We start from the raw sequence: 19,524 nt of genomic DNA, 5'->3' as shown, positions 1-19,524 counted from the left end.
ATGAAAATGAGGGTCTGAGACCTAAACCTCAAAGTTTTTTGTGTTTTTTTTTTTGGCTGCATTGGGTCTTCATTGCTGTGCATGGGCTTTCTCTAGTTGTGGCAAGCGGGGGCTTCTCTTGTTGCGGAGCACGGGCTCTAGGCGTGCAGGTTTCAGTAGTTGCAGCACAGGGGCTCAGTAGTTGTGGCACGCGGGCTCTAGAACTCAGGCTCAGTAGTTGTTGTGCACGGGCTTAGTTGCTCCACGGCATGTGGGAATCTTCCCGGACCAGGGCTCAAACCCGTGTCCCTTGCATTGGCAGGCAGATTCTCAACCACTGCGCCACCAGGGAAGTCCCAACCTCAAAGTTTTTGAAACCCAACTTTTTCCTTAGTTAAAGACCACAATCCAGTCTGTAATCACGTACAATCCATTATTTGACTTAAATAGCTGTCGGAGTACTATGACTCCGTCATTCCTCCTGTTTATCTGAGTGCCTTTGGGAGCCATATCTCTTGGAATTTAAAACACTCAACCCAAAGCAATTTAAAGTTATTGCACTCTAGAAAAGAACTACAAAAACAAAGATTCCAACTAGAAGGTTAAATATTTTTTAGGTTTTACAAATTATGGAACCATGACCACCGAAAGGAACTCATCCATTATACAAGATGATGTCATGACTTATTTTGAAAAATATAGGAATGTTCTCAAAGTAGATGGGGTTTTTACCATAGTAAGTTTATTCCATGCAACAACTTACTGAATTATCTATCTGCTCTACTCTTGATAATTCCCAAATTTAGCCGTTCCTTAGTGAAGATGCCTTTTATCCCCTAACTTTTCCTGTCAGTCATATATTAGTGCATGTACCATTTCAAAGCCATGTAAACATTAACTTACATAACACATACTTTAAAAAAATCTAAATAGTCTCCAATCTTGAAAAGATTTCTTACATTTCTCTTTGGCATCCAGTTGCCAAGCAAACATAAATTCAGATTTTTATCAAACTTGTTTTCCATACCCAAAGTACACTCTGATTATTTGGAACACACCAAGCATAATAAAAATTAAAATTAAAATTAAATGGCATTGTATCCTTAAGGGATTATATTTCACTATTAAAAAACAAATCTGTGAAGGTTTTTTTTTTTCTGTTTTCTTTTTCCTGGACCATGTCAAAATTAAACCAGGCAGGATCATAAAGTTGAGTATCAAAATGCTCATAGTTCAGATTCCCTAAGGGACCATCCATATCGCTATAGCACTACAAAGTAGAAGTAGCAGTAAACTATGAGGAAATGTGAACTCCTTGCTGGAAAATCCAAAAACAGGATTTTTGAGAACAGTGAAAACCTGCCCTGCCTAGTGGTGTATGTACAGTTGGAGCCAGTGGCCAACCAAATTCTGTTATGATATAAATGGAAACAATATCATTTTCTTAAGGACTTGGAATGCTTTCCCAGTGTTTAGCTCCAAGTGGAACTCAGCTATAAGCTTGTTAAATAAAATCATATTGCTTATCTCATTTTTTGTGTCCTCTACAGCCATGCGGGATGGGTGATACTATCACCGTTACTGGAGGAAAGTCCTGTGTTCTGCAGCTACTCGTTGTGTACAACACTATTCCAATATGACAGCCATTGGACACTGCACTCATCCATCCATTTACTCATTCATTAACTCCTCAAAGCCAAACTTGTGGTTAATACATTTGAAGAGCACACGGTCCCGTGGGGAGCAGACAGGGAACTTGAATAATGCATTCCAGAGTGAGTGGTACAATAGAGGAAAACAGTTGTGGAGTCAGGCAGGGCTCCGTGGAGGAGGTGATACATGTCTGAATCCTGAAGTAGAGATAATCTAGTGAAACTGTTTCAATCCACATTGTCCAACTCAGCACTTCTCAAGCTATGCTTGAAGGAACACTAATATTTGGCTTAATATCAATAAATATCCTGTGGATGATGGAATATCCCAATTAGCAGCAGCTGCCCTGTGGTTTGACCTAGCTCTTCATTCATTGTAAATAATTTATTTAAGTTGGTTCACTGTTTCATCAATGAGCCTGCTGAGTTTGATCTTTCAGAATTAGCCCGACTCGATCTGGCTCATTTATGCAATAAGACTCCACAGGTTGCCTCATAGCTGACTATTCTACCTGGTGGGACTAAGGCACAAGACCCCTGAACAGGTGTGGTATCATTGCATCCGACCACAATTCTCAGCCTTCCTGAAACTAATACTCTGGGTAGCTTTTCTTATTTGCTTAAGGAGAAACTGGACATTCTTTGGATGAATTTAGTGGGTGTGATTAAAAAAATTATTTATTTAAAAACAAGCTAGAAGTGATAATAAGCTGGATTGTTCACTATTTAAGTAAGAAACTGAAATCACCTTATCAAAGAAGCTTTTTGGAGGTGCAGAAGGCAAAATCGTCTCTGCTCCCGGGTGAGACCAAGTAACACATACCACAGAAAGCCACTCAGCACGCACATTTCCCTGGAGAACAGAGAAGAGAGTTGTCTGTTTAAAGTAGATAATCTGAGCAGAGTAGATAATCTCTTCAAAGCAAAAGTCAGAATGAGGTTAGTTAGAAAACATTTAAAGTGAGAAGAAACCTCTCGAGGTAGCTCCAATTGTACACAGCAAGCAGTCAGGCCTCCACGAGAATCTTGAGAAAAGCACACCCCTTTGTGAATTAGAAATTTGGCAGCAACCTCAGTAGGTTCACTTTTTCAGTGTGTTTCATGTCGAGACACATACAGAAGTCTCAAGGGGGTGCTGGTAATTTCCACTAAGATTTTCCTTCAGGATAAAATTTGCAGTCCTGGGAATACGTTGTAGGAGTTCTAAGGTTGGTTTATTCTTGGCACGTTTTTAAGTGTTTGGAGCAAGAGAGCACAAGTTCAAGGTGGAAGGGATGCCCTCGACAACATGACAGGGCCCATTCAAACATCCAGAGGGGCTTTGATATCCGATAGCACAGGATGCTCCTTATTTTCAATGATACTTCATACTTTCAAATCACCTCCTTGGACATTGTGGGGTTTGACTACTTGCACGCCAAGGCTCTTGGGTGCCACACGCTGAACGTTAACAAGAGGGAACAAAGATTTGTTGAGTATTTGCTCTGTGCTGGCCTCTTCACGTTTCAGAAATACCAAAACCCTGATTGCCACGCCTGCAAATTTGTCCCCATGGCACCTGGCTCAGGACACAGCAGGAACACACTCCTGTCCCTCATCCAGAGTCCTGGTTCTTTTCTACAACTCGTGGGAGGGCTAATGTCCTGCCTTATTCTGCCGAACCTCACGAGGAGTGGATCCTGTACTTTGGTGATGGGGGAGGGGAGGAGTGGGAGAAAAGAGGAACCAGTGCTCGGCTTTTTGTGCGATGCCTGCAATGATTTCTTCCTTGGAGAAACTACAAGCTGCAGGAGAGTGTCCTGTTCTCATCTCTCTACATCTCTCCTCCTCCACCCTTATTTTCTTGGCTCTTTTTCTAAAACCCATCTTTGGCCACGGGAGGGTAAAGAGTAGGGTTGGGCAAAGAATATTTAAAAACAATTCTAGTTCTTTCCTTCTTCCTTCAAGTTCCAGAAACCACCAAAAACCACACCTTTTCCCGTGTTCAATGTCCCTGTCTAAGCACCTGCCATAGTTGCACAGGCTTCATGAGACCTCTGCTGTCCCACCTCACCCGTCCTCCCTGAGCTGTGATGGAAACACGAGCAAAGACACGACACCGTCTCCGCACCATGTGGACGCTCAATTCTTTTTAATTTTGGAGTTTCAGAGCAAAACCAAATTGTACTCATTAAAAAACAAGTTTCCCAAACCACATAAACAAGTGATTCTGAAAGGAAATTTTCAATCAGCCATTTATGACATTTGCCTTTACTCTGTTTTACAAATAGCAAATCAATCTTCACTGAGCCAGTCCAGTGAGAAATGAGGCTGAAAAAATAAAAGAAAAAGGCACTTATTTTTTTAGCATTCTAATTATAAGGAAATCTCGCAATTATGCACACACAAACATGTGTGTGTGTGTATTTGTGTGCAAGTCATCTTGTAAGTTTATTTACTTATTTAGCAAATATTTTCCAGTCATCAACAATATACCAGCAAGTAACCTTATAAGTTTATTTACTCATTTAGCAAGTATTTTCCAGTCATCTAGAGTATACCAAGTATGCCAGCTCATGCTAGGGGCTGACGTTATAGTAGCTAATATAACAGCGTTTTGATTATCTATTGCTGTATAACAAACCACCCCCAAACTTAACACCTTAATACTATAATTCATTACGATGTCTCATAGTTCAGTGGGTTGACTGGGCTCAGCTGGGCAGTTGTCAGGCAGGTCTTTCATGTAGTTTCAATCAGATAGTGGTTGGAGCTGAAGTCACATGAAGGCTTGACTGGTCTGGACATACCAGACCAGTACAAGGCATTTGTTCGCACCTCGGATGGCTGGAACAGCTGGAACTGGCCAAGTCTGTCTGTCTGTCTACCTGTATGTCTGTCTGTCTGCTTCTCTCTCAAAATCTCTGTCTTTCTCACCATGTGGCCTATGCATGTAGCCAAGTTGGGCTTCCTTACAGCCAGGCAGCCCCATGTAGTCAGACATAAATTTCCTCCAGAGCACAAAAAGACCAAGGTAGACACTGCAAGGCTTCTTATGACCTAGCCTCAGAAGTTATACAGAGTCACTTTCACTGACTTTTACTGGTTACACAGGACAAGCTTGGATTCACTGTGGGAGAGAACTACCCAAGATCCTGAATGCAGGAAGGTATGGTTCGTTGGGGGCCCTCTTTAGAGACCAGCCAAGGTAAACAGGCATGGTCCCTAACCTCCAGAAGCTTATAGTCATTAAATACACTCTGAGGACTTCTCTGGTGGTGCAGTGGTTAAGAATCCACCTGCCAATGCGGGGGACACAAGTTCGAGCCCTGGTCCAGGAAGATCCCACGTGCCTCAGAACAACTAAGCCCGTGCGCCACAACTACTGAGCCTGTGCTCTAGAGCCCGCGTGCCACAACTACTGAAGCCCACGTGCCTAGAGCCTGTGCTCCGCAACAAGAGAAGCCACTGCCATGAGAAGCCTGTTCACCACAACGAAGAGTAGCCCCTGCTCGCCACAACTAGAGAAAGCCTGTGTACAGTAACGAAGACCCAACACAGACAAAAATAAATTAAAAATAAATAAATTTTTAAAAGTAAGTAAATAAACTTCAAAAAATATTAAATATAAATAAATACACTCTGAAATAAGAGTTGTAGTTCTGACTACTAATTTTGGCTTTGCCATGCTAGTGTCAAAGCCATTTCACCTTTAAAAACTAAACAACAAAAAACTTAACTGAAATCCTTACTGAAGTGAATTTTTAATTGTATATACAACTAAGTTCTATGCAGCGATTAAAAATCATACCTTCAAAGAATATTTATGGATGGAAAGTGCTCAAGTTCACTGGAAAACAGAACACATAAGCAACGTAAGTTTGTAGAATATTTTCAATTCTGCTTAAAACACACATGTACACACACACACACACACACACACACACACACACATACGTACACATATAAACTCATAGAAAGAGGACTAGGAAGAGTCCAGTGAACATGGTTAAGGTGGTTAGATTGTGAGTGGGGTTTTTTTCCCTTCTTTATACTTTTACAAATTTTCTACAATGAACATGTATTGCTTTAATAATAAAAATTATATTTATAACTGACATGCTGAGAGAAAAGGAAAGTGAACAGTTAATCTTTATACTTATTTCTGGGACTTGGGTTTTCCAAAACTACCATAGAGGATGGCAAATTAGCATAAAATCCTAATACAGTACTTGGCAAAAAATGAAAATGAAGACTACAAGGTGGCCAGGGGTGTAGTTCACAGGACTTCAGTGTTATGTAAGAGGAGTAAAGCAACAGGATATTTCCCAAATTCTCTTATAGGCAGAAACCACATCTTGACAAAGGAAAGAGTCCAAGGTCCCTGGCTTTGTCCTGGAACTCTGAAGTTCTTAGGAGAGAAATGCTTTGACCATGATACTCATGTAATACCGTTTGAACTAGTTCCAAGAGAGTTTGTCCCAAGTTTGCAAAAAGGAGTGTAAGAATAAAAGAAATTGAAAGAGTAAATATGATATATACATATGACTCCACAGTGTATAAGAGCAAGAGAGCAAGACCGTCCATTGGGGATTCCAATAAATTGGAATAATGATGGTGAAAAAGTCCTTTCCTGTCTCAGTTGGTTATATAGATGGGAACAAGAAGGCGTTTCAGTGCGAGGAGCCCATTCATGGTAACCAGAATCACAAACTTAGTGGTGACTATAGTGGCCAGATGAGCACTGAGCCACAGCTCATGTGGTTCAGCCTCAAATCTAGGTCGCAGACAATGGCATACAGTACAGAAACCAAGATTTTATTTCAAAATAACTCATATTCTTCACTTCATATCTCAAGGACTGTTAAAAATATTGAAATACACAATCCACAACACCACCTTAAAATTCTCTTTCCTTTCTCTATGGGACGTCTGCTAGACCTCCCTCCCACTATGCATTTTCCTTTTCTTCATTAGAAGTGGAACTCCTGATTGGGCTGGACACCTAGAATAAAATCAATTGTTTCCCAGGTGTGGCCATGCGACTAAGTACAAATGTTGGGTGTAACTCCTGGTAAATTTCCTTGAACAATGTCGGCAGGCCTTTTGTGTTCCTTCCTCCTTTATGCGGGCAATAATACAGATGATTTGGCTGGAACTGAAACACCTATTTTAGACCATGGGAGAGCACACTAAGGCTGATGGCACAGGAAAAGGATCCCAAGTCCTTGAACTTCCATGAAGGTGAAGAACTACCTACATTTGGACTTTTTAAAGTGATCAAGGAACAATCTTCTATCTTATGTAAGCTACTGTTATTCAGAGGTTTTTCTTTGCTTGCAGCCAAACATAATCTTAAGTAATTCAAAGTCAAATCCCTTACATTTCACATCTCTGTATTTTTCTTTCCTAAAATCCCCAGGAAAAACTCCTCCCTACATGCAGTCTCCAGAATCCCAGCCCCCAGAGGCTTTTCTTTCCTTTCCCAAGAGAAAAACACCTTACCTTTCTGATGACAAGGAAGGCTCTCATCATTCCACCCTCTCCTTTCCTCCTGACCCTGAGGCTCTAGCTGCCTGTCTTCATTTGAGAAATTGTCTCAAATTCTGCAACCCACATTCCACATGCCTGGTGGGCAAGAGGAAGAGAAGACGCCAAGCAATCACAGCTGAACCTCTTCTATAGGAGGAAGGGAATAGGGGGCAAAAGATGTAGGAAGACTCATACATTAATTGCTAAATCATACAACTGTTTTGAAAGTAAAACAAGGAAAAATGTCAATATTGACAAGACACCTTTTTACATGTGCAGATAACTTTTTTGAAAAATATACATTTTTATGATTATTTTCTGTAGTGAATAAAAAAATGAAGAGGGAAAAATTGCACAGCTTTTTGAGATGGTACTATCTGAGAAAGAGCAATCTTGGGTCAGCAATTAAATCCTTTTTGCTCTCACACTTACATGGCATTTGAATGCATTACTTCATTTTACCTTCTAAAAAACCCTGAGGGGTAAATGCTATTGTCATCCCCTATACATGGGACAAAGCTGAGGCTCAGAGAGGTAAAATGCCTTGCTCAAGTTCATGTAATATATCAAGCTGTATTATTGTTCTCCAGTATTGGCTGCCCCACACCATGTTAGGATTAGATCTTGTCACATCTTGGACATCAGGCTTGACGCTGTGACCTGCTCGGGCCAATGAAATGTGAGTAGAGGGCCAGGTGCCAATTCTTAATGCAAACTTTAAAGCAATTCTTCTACCCTCTTTTCCCTGCTATAGACCTGCATGTCCCAGGTAGCTGCTGAGTCATTGATCAAATATGTGGAGTTGAGCCACAGCCAATGCACAATGAACATGTAACCTGAGCAAGAAATAACACCATGTTTATTTGTGGGTCATTTCTTGCTGTCACATAATTTAGACTAAGGTAACTGATGCACAAAGTAAGTGAGTGAAAATCCTGGGGCTGAAAGATCATCCATCCCATTTAAGGCAGCATTTGTTTAGCACTCCTGGGCATTCCAGCAGGCCCCAAAAAGGTGAAGGAGTTGTAGGCAACTATCCACTCCCAATCTCATCCCCCCTCTCCCATGGTTGGAAGTTCTCCAGTCTACAGGCAGACCTTGGAGATACTGCTTGTTTTGTTCCAGATCATTGCGGTAAAGTGAATATCACAATAAAGTGAGACACGTGCATTTTTTGGATCCCCAGTGCATATAAGTTATGCTTACCCTATACTGTAGTCTATAAAGTGTGCAATAGCATTATGTCTAAAAAAACAATGTAATGCCTTAATTTAAAAAATACATTATTGCTAAAAAATGCTAACCATCATCTGAGCCTTTAGCAAGTAGTAAAGCATCTTCAGCATCTTTTAGCCTTTAGCAACTTTTTGCTGGTGGAGGGTCTTGCCTCGATGTTGATGGCTGCTGACTGATCAGGCTGGTAGTTGCTGAAGGGTGGGGTGACTGTGGCCATTTCTAAAGGTAAAACAACAATGAAAATTGCCACATTGATTGACTCTTCCTTTTACGACCGATTTCTCTGTCGCATGCAATCCTGTCTGATAGCATTTTACCCACAGTAGAACTTCTTTCAAAATAGGAGTCAATCCTCTCAAACCCTACTGCTGCTTTATCAGCTGATTTTATGTAATATTCTAAATCCTTTGTTGTCATGAACTGTACCGGGACATCAACTGTGGCTGGCATGGCTGCTGAGGAAATCCTGAGTTCCCCAGATTTCATGGCAAAGATAAGAATCAGCTTGGGAGCTGGGAGACAGGAGCTTGAGGGTCTCAGAAATCCCACTGGGTGGGATACAACTTGGTCATCCTCTCCAAGGCTGGTGTGGCCTGAGAAACATTACATACAGTTTACATTTTATTCGCTTAATACACTGATTATATTTGCCATAGCAGGTGGTTTCTTGCCAAAAGTATTTTTCCACCACCAACCAAAGCATGGGCTCCTTATTATGACTTGGAGCTGCATGAGTTTTCCCTTATCTTATTATCAACAGAAGCACTGTTGCTATAAGAGAATAATGAGGACATTTTTAACATCTATAAGGAAACAAAACTGTATCACTTACAGTTTTGTGGAAAATTACTTACCCTTTGGCTTTTCTTTCTTTTTTTTCTTGGAGCCATTATGATTTTAGTAACCCCTTAAAGTTTATTTTAAAATCTCATTTCCTGTAAGGCTTATTGAAAACCCTAAAATATCAATCTTTTAAGAGTTAACTGGTTGGAAAAAATATCTTTACCAAGGCAGGTGATGTGGGGAGATGTGGAGGAAAAGCCAAGATACATTTCTGATGTTTCTGTGGGCAAAGATACCTTCTTCAGAAAGGTCTCTGTAGACTCACCAAGCACCTGTTTATCTAAGCAGTGAGCCCACAATATAGTTATTTGCCCAAGCCCTGAAGAGGGTGAAGCCTGAAGGAAAAGGAGGAGGAATAGAAATTAGAACAGGAGACGACCCAAAGATTCAAAGGAGGAACTTGTACAGTTTGCCAAACAGGTTTGACGTGCAGTACGGAAGTGATACCGAGGCCAGGACAAATTAACTGTGTTTCATAACTGGATCCATTTTTATGTTTAAGCGTCTGGTAAAGCCGTGTGTGTGTGTGTGTGTGTGTGTGTGTGTGTGTGTGTGTGTGTTTCTCAAACACTAAGAAGAAAGGGGATTTTTCTCACTGTGGTAAAGCGAGGGAAGAGATCTGTTTCTAGATGCTGTAAAATCCCACTGGCAGCAGCTGCTTCAACTGGACAACTGGGGAGAAACTCAAAAGGAAAGATGGAAACAGCCATTATAATTGATACTATGCCCCTCACTCCTCCCCAAAGATTCCTTTTACTATCTGTTAGTCTTCTTTTTCACTTTTTGACATAATGTCTGTATTTTAACACTCTTTCCCCAGACCTCCTCCTGGCCACTTTCTCACCTCCCTCAAGTCTTGCCCAGATGGCCCCTTCCAATGAGCCTTCTCTGACCTCCCCACTTAAAATTGCAGCCCTTTCCTCTCTAAACCAACATTCCCTATTCCCTCTTTCCACTTATTTTCTCCATAGTTGTATTTTATTCTTTTAAAATGTAATATTTGATACATACAAAACAATATACATATATATGTAAATGATAAATCATGTTAATAAAAGTTCACCACAACTTAAGAATTGAAACATTTTGAATATCCTGTCCTCTTTCTCATTGTACCCCTGATATGTGTGCCAGGAGAATGTGCATTGTAGCACACATAATTACAACACAGAACTGAAAATAACACAAATACCCATCAAACAAAGAGTAGATAACTGAATTATGAAACATTCACTCCATAGAATACTCGTCTGTGGGATTGAATGAACTACAGCAGCACACAACTGAACGTGGAGAAATCTTAGAAACATAATGAGTAGAATAATTAAGTCCCAGAAGACCAAACTGAATATGATACCATTTATATAAAGCTCTAAAACAAGCAAAACAAGGTTATTAGCATGAATCTTAATAAATGTTAACACTATGAGACATATTCATCATCTTTATCTTAGTTTATTATTCAGAGAGGACTCTTCCAACTTCAGCATACATGTAAAATAATGTCTTCTAAATTCATGCCAATTTTTAAAACTCTTAGTTCCAAAACCATGAAACTATATTTAGCCCTCCAAGCTGGAAAATAAGAATCAATCTTGACACCTTTTGTCTCTTACCCACCATAAAAAACTGGTTACCCAATCATGTAACTTTGCCTCTTGAATCTGGCATCCAAGTTCCATCCATCCATCTACCATCTTCCATCAATCTACTGCATCCTTAGATCAGTTCTTCAACTTTGAATTCTGACATTTAATAATTTCCTAACTCATCTCCCCATTTCAGTCTGTTCATAGAGTATCTTTCTGTGAGATATATAGAAGATTAATTTTTTTGGTTTTTATTTCAATGATAAACTTCAAATTATTTCATAATGAGCATAATTGATTTATCAAATAGTTTGCACTTGATAGGAGTTTATACCAGAAACAGTTTGTTTATTTCTCCAATTGCCACGTTCATTTGTACTAGGATAAACCCTCCTTTCCAGTTACATTCAGATAATTTCCAGTTCAGTCCATTTTAATCCAGCTAAAACCTTATTCTCATAGAGCTCCCTCCCTCACACTCCTAGCTCATACTGCTTGACCCATGTGCCCTGAAGTGAACTTCACTTTGTCCCCCTAAAGACGCATCAACTGGATTCCTGCCATGTTGAGGGAGTGGATAAGTAACCAGTGTAGCCAAGAGAGAACCACAACAGCATCCTCAAATAGGACCCAGCCATCCCTTTCCATAACTCCTATTCCCCCACTCACCCATGCTTCCCGGAGAACAAGAGATAATCAGAGAAAGGTGAGGACCACAGGTCCTCTTGTGCCCTACAGGTTTCAGGCCATGGGTCAAGCAGTGGATTAACAACCAGCTCACAAAATTTCTGAAAATTTAACAATTGGCCAGTATGAGCTGGCTCCAGCAGACAACTGGATAAAGGGATTGAAATAAATTGAGCTGGATCAGATGTCTTATTCCCAGAACCAAATGGTAGCTTGCGATCAGCCATGGTGGGAGAATTCACGATATAGAAATTGACAAAAACTACAAACCAGTTCTGTTTTTTTAATTCTTCTTTTCTTTCAGAGAGCCGTTTGTTAAACATTTATTAGTATTTACTAGAATGTCCACAGCTTTCATCTCCTCTCCTCAATGGTCTACCCCACAGCCTCTTGCCACATAATACCATTCTGGCTCTTTTGTGTGATTTTTTGAAAGTAAAATTTATTGAAGTATAACATACATATGGAAGAGCACACAAATTGTAAGTGCCTGATAAATTTTCATAAAGTGTAACATCCAAGCTGCCAGCAGTCAGATAAAAATCCAACATCAGAGCCTGCCCTGTACCTCCTCCTAGTCATCCTGACTTCTAACCTCGTAGATTAGTTATGCCTGAATAACATCTTTATTGAGATATAATTCACATGCCTTATAATTTAACGGCCTAAATTGTGCGACTCAATGGCTTTTAAAATACTGACGAATTATGCAACCATAACCATAATCTAATTTTAAGACATTTTCATCAGCCCACAAAGAAACCCCATACTCATCAGCAGTCACCCCCTATTCTTCCTCATTCCTGCCCAGCCCTGAATAAGATTTTGAAATGATTATCTCTTCACATTCTTGGGATTTGACATCAACAAAAACTTAATTCTCCTAAGTATATAAGAAATTTAAAATCATTTATTTGCAACTAATCAAATATTTCCAACAGCTGAAATTACAAATCATCTAAAAGGCATTTCTTCCCTTAACAAATCTGATATTAATATTTGCTGTGAAAATGTGAATGGCGCTCAATATTGGCACTTTGTCCAGGATGGATAGTTTGCAACTGGCTGATGAAGTAGACAGGTAGATGTCCAGACAACAGAGTGCCACCTTGGCCGTGCTGAGTATGCAATATGGTGGCAGAGTAACAAGTGCTATATGTGTCTCCATGGGGACCTCATGGCACTCTGTTTTCCATGAGAAAGGAGAAAACAAAGGCTTTTGGCCATGTCCTTAGTCTTAAATGCTGTATCTAATGCCTAACAGTAAGCCCTCCAAAATGAGAGACACTTACCACCCATTTGTCCTCAGATTTGGAACTTAACTGCTAATCTTAGAGCCTAAGGAAAAAAACTTGGTTATTATTCTATGAATAAGCATATCCTGGATTATCCAGATGACCACCGTATATATAACAAAAGATACTTTTTTAGCGTCCCATGTTTGTTTTTGTGTTATTCTCATAGCCTGTGGCAGTTTTCAAATGTGGCTGAAACTTCTTTGACATTCTTCCCATTAAGACACAAAGTCTATGCTTCCTCCCCCTGGTTCTGGGTAGACTTGTGACCTCACTGTACAATAGAATACAGTGGAAATGACCTTGTGTGACTTCTGAAGCTAGGGCAGAAAATGTGAGGCAAGCTCTACTTTGTGACGTGGGACACTTGGGAGCTCTGAGCTGTCATGTAAGAAAGCTGACTGCCCTGAGGGTTCCGGGCTATGCGGAAGCCAAGGCTGCCTGAAAAGGCGTGTGTTGAAGCTCCAGTCAACCACTCAACTGAGGTCCCGCTATGAGTTCGCATCAATTACCCGAGTGAAGATGTCGAGTTTTCTCCAGCCCTTGGGTCTTCTCAGCTGAGCCCCAGACATCCTGGAAAAAAGAGAAGCCATTCCCAGCCCAGTCTGAATTCCTGACTCACAGAATCTATCAGCATAATAAAATGGCTGTTTACACAGCTAAGTTTTGAGGGAAAGTTATATCAAATGAGAGTCAAATGACTTCACAGCATGTGGTATAGACGAAAGATGCACAATAGTTTGAGCAACAGAAAGAAGTGGAAGAATCGAATTATCTTAAAACATGAGTTATTATTGGCATGTTGAACTCTCTTATGATTAAAGAAATTCATTTTTTCATGAATTAATTTTAGCAAACCATAATCCTTCACATTAAATTAATGATAATTTGGATTTTAGAATTCATATGGTTTTGTTTTTATTTCTTATATAAATCAATTTTTGTTCTTTAGTTGTATAAAAATTACAAGCAAAAGGAATTTTTATATCGTTAAAGCTGATACATATAGGGTACATATCATAATAAAAATATGGAAGTCAATCCTGAAAAAGTCCTCAAAAAATATTTCTATTAAAAGGATGCCTGTAATAATCAGATTTGAGAAACACTGCCTTCCACTTAACAACCCACCAAAATAACCTGTCGCCTGTTGCATTTGGGTTAAATCCAAACACCTCTGTAGGAAACGCGAGGTCCTTCACAATCCATCCCGAAAGTATCTTGATTCCTTTCTTCCCTTTATCCATTTGCCCTGTGTTCTAGCCACCTTGAAGTTCTCCCCCATCTCTTCAGGAACTCCTCCCTTCCTCAAAGACCCATCTTAAATGCCATTTCTTCTGTGAAGTCTATCTGGATTCCCCAAAGAATTCTCTCCTCTGTGTTCCCACAGTGTATCAGTAGGGCCTGGCAGGAAACAGATGGCACAGTAAAAAGAATAATTTGAGGACATTTCCTGAAAGGAGCTGTGACTGGCCCACAGATGCAGGCAACCCCACGTGGAAGGAGCAGCGGGGTTCAAAACCTCACCTCATGCTTATCCCTTCCTCTCATCTGCTGCTGGGGTCCCCACTGGCTGAGCTTAACCAGAAGCCAAAGGGCGAAGGAACCCGTTGATACATTCCATTCAGATCAGTCTCTCCAGGGAAAAATGCAAAGCGGAGAAGGAATATGGGGGTGAGGGAACAGAAGATATCCAGGTTTTTTATTTATGCTTGAATGACATTCTATTGCTATGACCTGTTTTCATGAGTGCTTTCCCACTGGACTCTGACCCTGCCATTAATATCTCCATATTCTCTTCGCTTGGCAAAAGATTTGGACTGCAGTAATCTCTTAATAAATATTTATTGAATTGATGAATTAATAAGGGAATGACATAGATGAAAACATTAAGAGCACTACTGGTGTTCTTGAATATTCCTCAATTTTTATTTTAAAATTTTTTCTCTACAGTTGTTGTTTTATTTCTATCTTTTGGAATCCATTTTTTTTCCTAAAATAAGTTCTTGTGTTTTTTTTTCCTAAGTAAAGCAGCTATTTGTATTGTATTTTTGTTTGTTTGAATCTTGTTAGTGAGATTTTAGTTCTTTAAGCCAGTTAGGATTGTATCTTATAATAAAGCTCATTTTAATCTGCTTTATTTTTGTGTATATGATTGTGGAGCAATTTTAATTTATAAAACAGGACACATTTATGGCACATGGTTTAAAAATTTCCCTTCAGTTTTGTACTGATTTCCTAAGTTCCTTTACACTATTTGTATGGATCTTGTCAATCAAATTTATTCTGTATAAGAGATTAATAGAAGAATGCTACATTACAAGCCTTCCAGTTTCCTTGACTGATTTTTAGTATTCTGTAACACTTTTTTGTAATTAAGATTTAAATACCCAATCCCTCAAGACTTGCCATACAGAGAGCTGTCAATCAAGGAATTGGCAAGCTCTATGAACCGCATGATGAAGTCTTTATCCCTACTCTCTGATGCCTTCAAGACCAGCTTTTGCGAGTTGATCCTTCATTTCACATGTCTTAGAACTCACTCACACTTCTTATGCTTGGAAATGTAACACACAGAGTGACAACGTAATCCACAGCTAATAAGTTAGCGGCTATAAAAATGAACATCCACGTTAACTTGCCAAGCATGGAGGATGGAGGTGTTATACCGTACTCGTGTATATATGTCTGCCAGGGCAATAGTACATATGCCTTTGGAGATGCTTCTAAGTTATGCAGAGAAGCTGACAATAATTTTTGAACTTTGTTGTCAGGATCCAGTTTCATTTAAGAGCCAAACCAACAGCATCAAAACACTTGGCCATGATTAGCCACAATCCAGCCGGCAAAGAAAACATATAAAACTAGCCCTTGGGTTGTAAATTTTGTGGAAATAAGGCTATCTCAGCACATTCTGTTGTGAACTAGTTTAGGGTATATGCTTTCACTGAAAAAATAGTAACAGTGAAGGAGTTCAAAAATCTCTGCATATCTCTTAAATCATTACACAGTCAAGTAAAATGAATAAATACTATTATTTAGAGAAAAATTTTGATCTAAAATTTATGTCACTATTACCAAGTATAAAAATACAATTCTATTGTCTTTATAAATTTACATTCAAAATTTTAAATTTTAGGAGTTTACTCAGTTACAAACAATATTTAAAGTAATGCACTGTAAAATTGAATAGCAGGCTAAAATTTGAGCCTCACACCAAAACTGAGCCCTGCCCATTAAAATCTAATTTTAAATTTACTTATCCTATACAGTAGGATAGGATATTTGATACACAGTGCTTTAAAAGTTTATAAATCCTCGATATATACATATTCTCTTAATGTGTTATACTTATGAGTATTTTTGAATAAATATAAACTCTCTTACCCTCTTCTCAATATGATTTTTTTAATCGTGTGAGCTTGTGCTCATACACGTGAGGGAGGACCATCTTGAGTCCACTGGAAAGGTGAGCAGAGATTTATGTTAAATGGAAGCACAGCTGTGTGTTGGGAGAAAAGGGAAGCCAACATTATCCAGTACCAATTATGGTACATGTTTAATGTCTCTTATTTTATTACTTACAAGAACCCCGTGAAGTAGACGTCTTTTATCACTATACTGATTCATATGTTAAGTCTCAAGAAGGTTGGGTAAGTTATCCAAATTCACAGAGCTGGTAAATTGTAATGCTGAGATATAAATCCAGATCTCATTAAAAGTGTGTTCTTTTTTTTTTTTTTTAAACTTTGGGTTTATTTATTTATTTATTTATTTATCTATTTATTTATTTATGGCTGTGTTGGGTCTTCGTTTCTGTGCGAGGGCTTTCTCTAGTTGTGGCAAGCGGGGGCCACTCTTCATCGCGGTGCGCGGGCCTCTCACTATCGCGGCCTCTCTTGTTGCGGAGCACAGGCTCCAGACGCGCAGGCTCAGTAGTTGTGGCTCACGGGCTTAGTTGCTCCGCGGCATGTGGGATCTTCCCAGACCAGGGCTCGAACCCGTGTCCCCTGCATTGGCAGGCAGATTCTCAACCACTGCGCCACCAGGGAAGCCCAAAAGTGTGTTCTTTTTGTTATTCCACATAGTCTTTCAATGTACAGAAATACTACAGACTACAAGCTCTTCAAAGACAGGAGCTCTGCGCAAAGCACCATTGTGGATCTGTCAATCTGTCTGCTTCATTCATTTATTCAATAAGCATACATTCAGTGTCTACTCTAAGCCAGGTACTGTGCTAGGCCCTGGGAATACAATGGTGAACAAGACAGACAAGGGGTCCTGCCCTTAAGGAGCTTGCAGACTATAGAGGGTTCAGAAAAGCAGAAAGGCAATGGTGATATAGTGTGGTCACTGCTCCAGGGAGAGGGGAGCAGACATGCGAGGGGGATTCACATTTGGGGGATCTGGGAAGGCAACTTGGAGAAAGCAGCATCTAAGCAGAGACCTCACAAACAAGCAGGGATTACCCAGGTGCAGGAAATGGAAGATACTGCTGGGGAGAGAGTTCCCGGAAATGGGTACTGAAAGACCAAAGGCCTGGCATGAAGAACAGGGCCACACTGAGAAGGTGGTGGGAACGAAGGGGAAGGGAAGTGATGTTACAAAGGAATTTATAGGCCATGTTCAAAGGATTGGAAGCGAAAGGGCCAGTCTTGCATTTGAGGACAATCTCCCTGAGCTGAGTTTAGACAGCTGGTGGAGAGGAGGGGGCTGAGGGGCTGCCAGGAGAAGTGGTGGTGGCCTGAACTCTGAAGTGGTTCTGGGTACTGGGAAGTGGGAAGGCTGGAGTCTGAGGACTCGTGGGGAGGAGGGAGAGCACCTCGTGGGCTGTCCATGAAGGTTTGTTAAATTTCTCAGGAATATTGAGAGGAAAGAACTAAAACAATTAATCTGGTCAACTCCCCTCACACGGAACTCCATAGGACGCAATTATAAATGAACACTCCCCATGGATGAAAGTGGAAACTTCTCAGGAGCTCTAAAGTATAACTCTTCCTTTAAAAACCTTAAACTGCAGCATCCAGAGGGAAAATCTCTAACAATGAAGGACTCAAGAATTTTAAGGTGTTTATCTTTGAAAGGGCTAGAGGCCTTAATCTAACTTCCTATATTAGGAAAGGAGCAATTCTTCCCTCTCTAGTCAAGATGCAGTCTTTCTATGATTTTGAAACATTTTCTTGCTTTCCATATAAAAAGATTTACTCCATGATCAGTGAGCCTGTTAGTTTCCTCCTTCTGTTTACACTGCACTATGCCGTCAGATACTCGTTATCTCCTTCGTTAAGACTGTCTATTCGATGCACACAAACAGAAGAAGAGCATTAGCTCTTTTGCATAATTCAGAGTTGCAAATTTTCATTGTACTGGGACCAAAATATAAAGGAGGGGGTTTACTTTTGAACATTAGTCAGAACTTTTCAACCCCAAAATGTTTCATATATTTCTTGAAATTCCCATTATTATAATTCATCAAAATTATCAATCATATTTGATTAATGTTACATGTTAGCACATTGTATTCAGTACAAAGTAGTTAAAAAAACTAAAGCATTTTTTAAAAAACACATAGTCTTTAGTGAGATAAAGGAAGATTTCCCAAACCTCCTCAACACCATTCACCTCTGACTCAAAGAACAAAATAAAGAGTTGTTTCACGAAATGTTATTGACTTAAGGGCTTATAGTAAACTAATATATTTTTCATAATTATAAGGCTCATTTTTAATTACTGAGTATAAAATGACATAATTGTATCTTCTTTCATCGGCTACTGGCTTATTATCATATGGAATATGGTATCATGTTCCTATTTTGCAGCTGTATTTAAAACAATTTTTGAACTTTTGAAACTTTTGAATTCTTTTGAAGTGTACTCTATTACTATTAGAATGTCAGTTTTACATTGTACATAGTATAGAATGTATTGTTTTATGAATAAGCCTTGGACATATTAAGTTATATTATGTAAAATCAGAATAACGTGGGTCAAAAATGGTCAAGGATCAGCAATATCATATGGTTCAAATCTAGTCTTTCCATACCTGTTTTCTAACCCCTTTTCATTATCGGAGGAATTAGCAATGCCCACCCAATCATTAAGTGAATGCTCAAAGAAAGTCATATCTATACAGCACATAGCTCATTATCCACTTGCTAAAAGTAGTTCACCCATCCATAAGAATCAACTACCCACAGGGAAAACTGGGTGGATGAGAGGTCCAGAAATCCGATTCTGTGTATGTTAGTTAAGTTTATGATTTTCACTAAAATAATAAAGACTAATTTGTTTTACAGTAAATTCTGTGTTTGACTGAAACTTCAAAGGGCAATTGCTAAACATAAATGATCTCTTACTAGTGATCTTTTACAGCGCCTTTCAAAACAAAAGAGAGGAGAAAGGCACTGAAAATTGTCCACCAGCAATGTCTCCAATAGAGTAGTGCAGGGAGAAACAGAGGCTCTTCTTGGGAAACCATGGCCTTTAATCAGAGAACCTGGTTTTTCCAGGTTGTTTTATTTCACTCCCTTCAAAAGTGAGAATGCCTTGGCCACACCTCTCTCAAAGCAGCTATAAGGTCTGAAGAGGATAGCAGGACCTCAGGGGTAGAGCGGCAGGCATACTGCATCCTTGAAACTCTGAGATCCAGGAAGGAGATTCCACCTACAGGGAAGAGGTCTCTGCAGGGCTGAGGGTTGTTATATTTTGCCACTGTGCGTGGTATACCAGGTG

Source organism: Balaenoptera ricei, chromosome 7 (genome assembly GCF_028023285.1).
Source record: "Balaenoptera ricei isolate mBalRic1 chromosome 7, mBalRic1.hap2, whole genome shotgun sequence".
Classification (NCBI taxonomy): domain Eukaryota; kingdom Metazoa; phylum Chordata; class Mammalia; order Artiodactyla; family Balaenopteridae; genus Balaenoptera; species Balaenoptera ricei.
The sequence above is the reverse complement of the archived record's forward strand: the minus strand, read 5'-3'. Positions refer to the sequence as shown.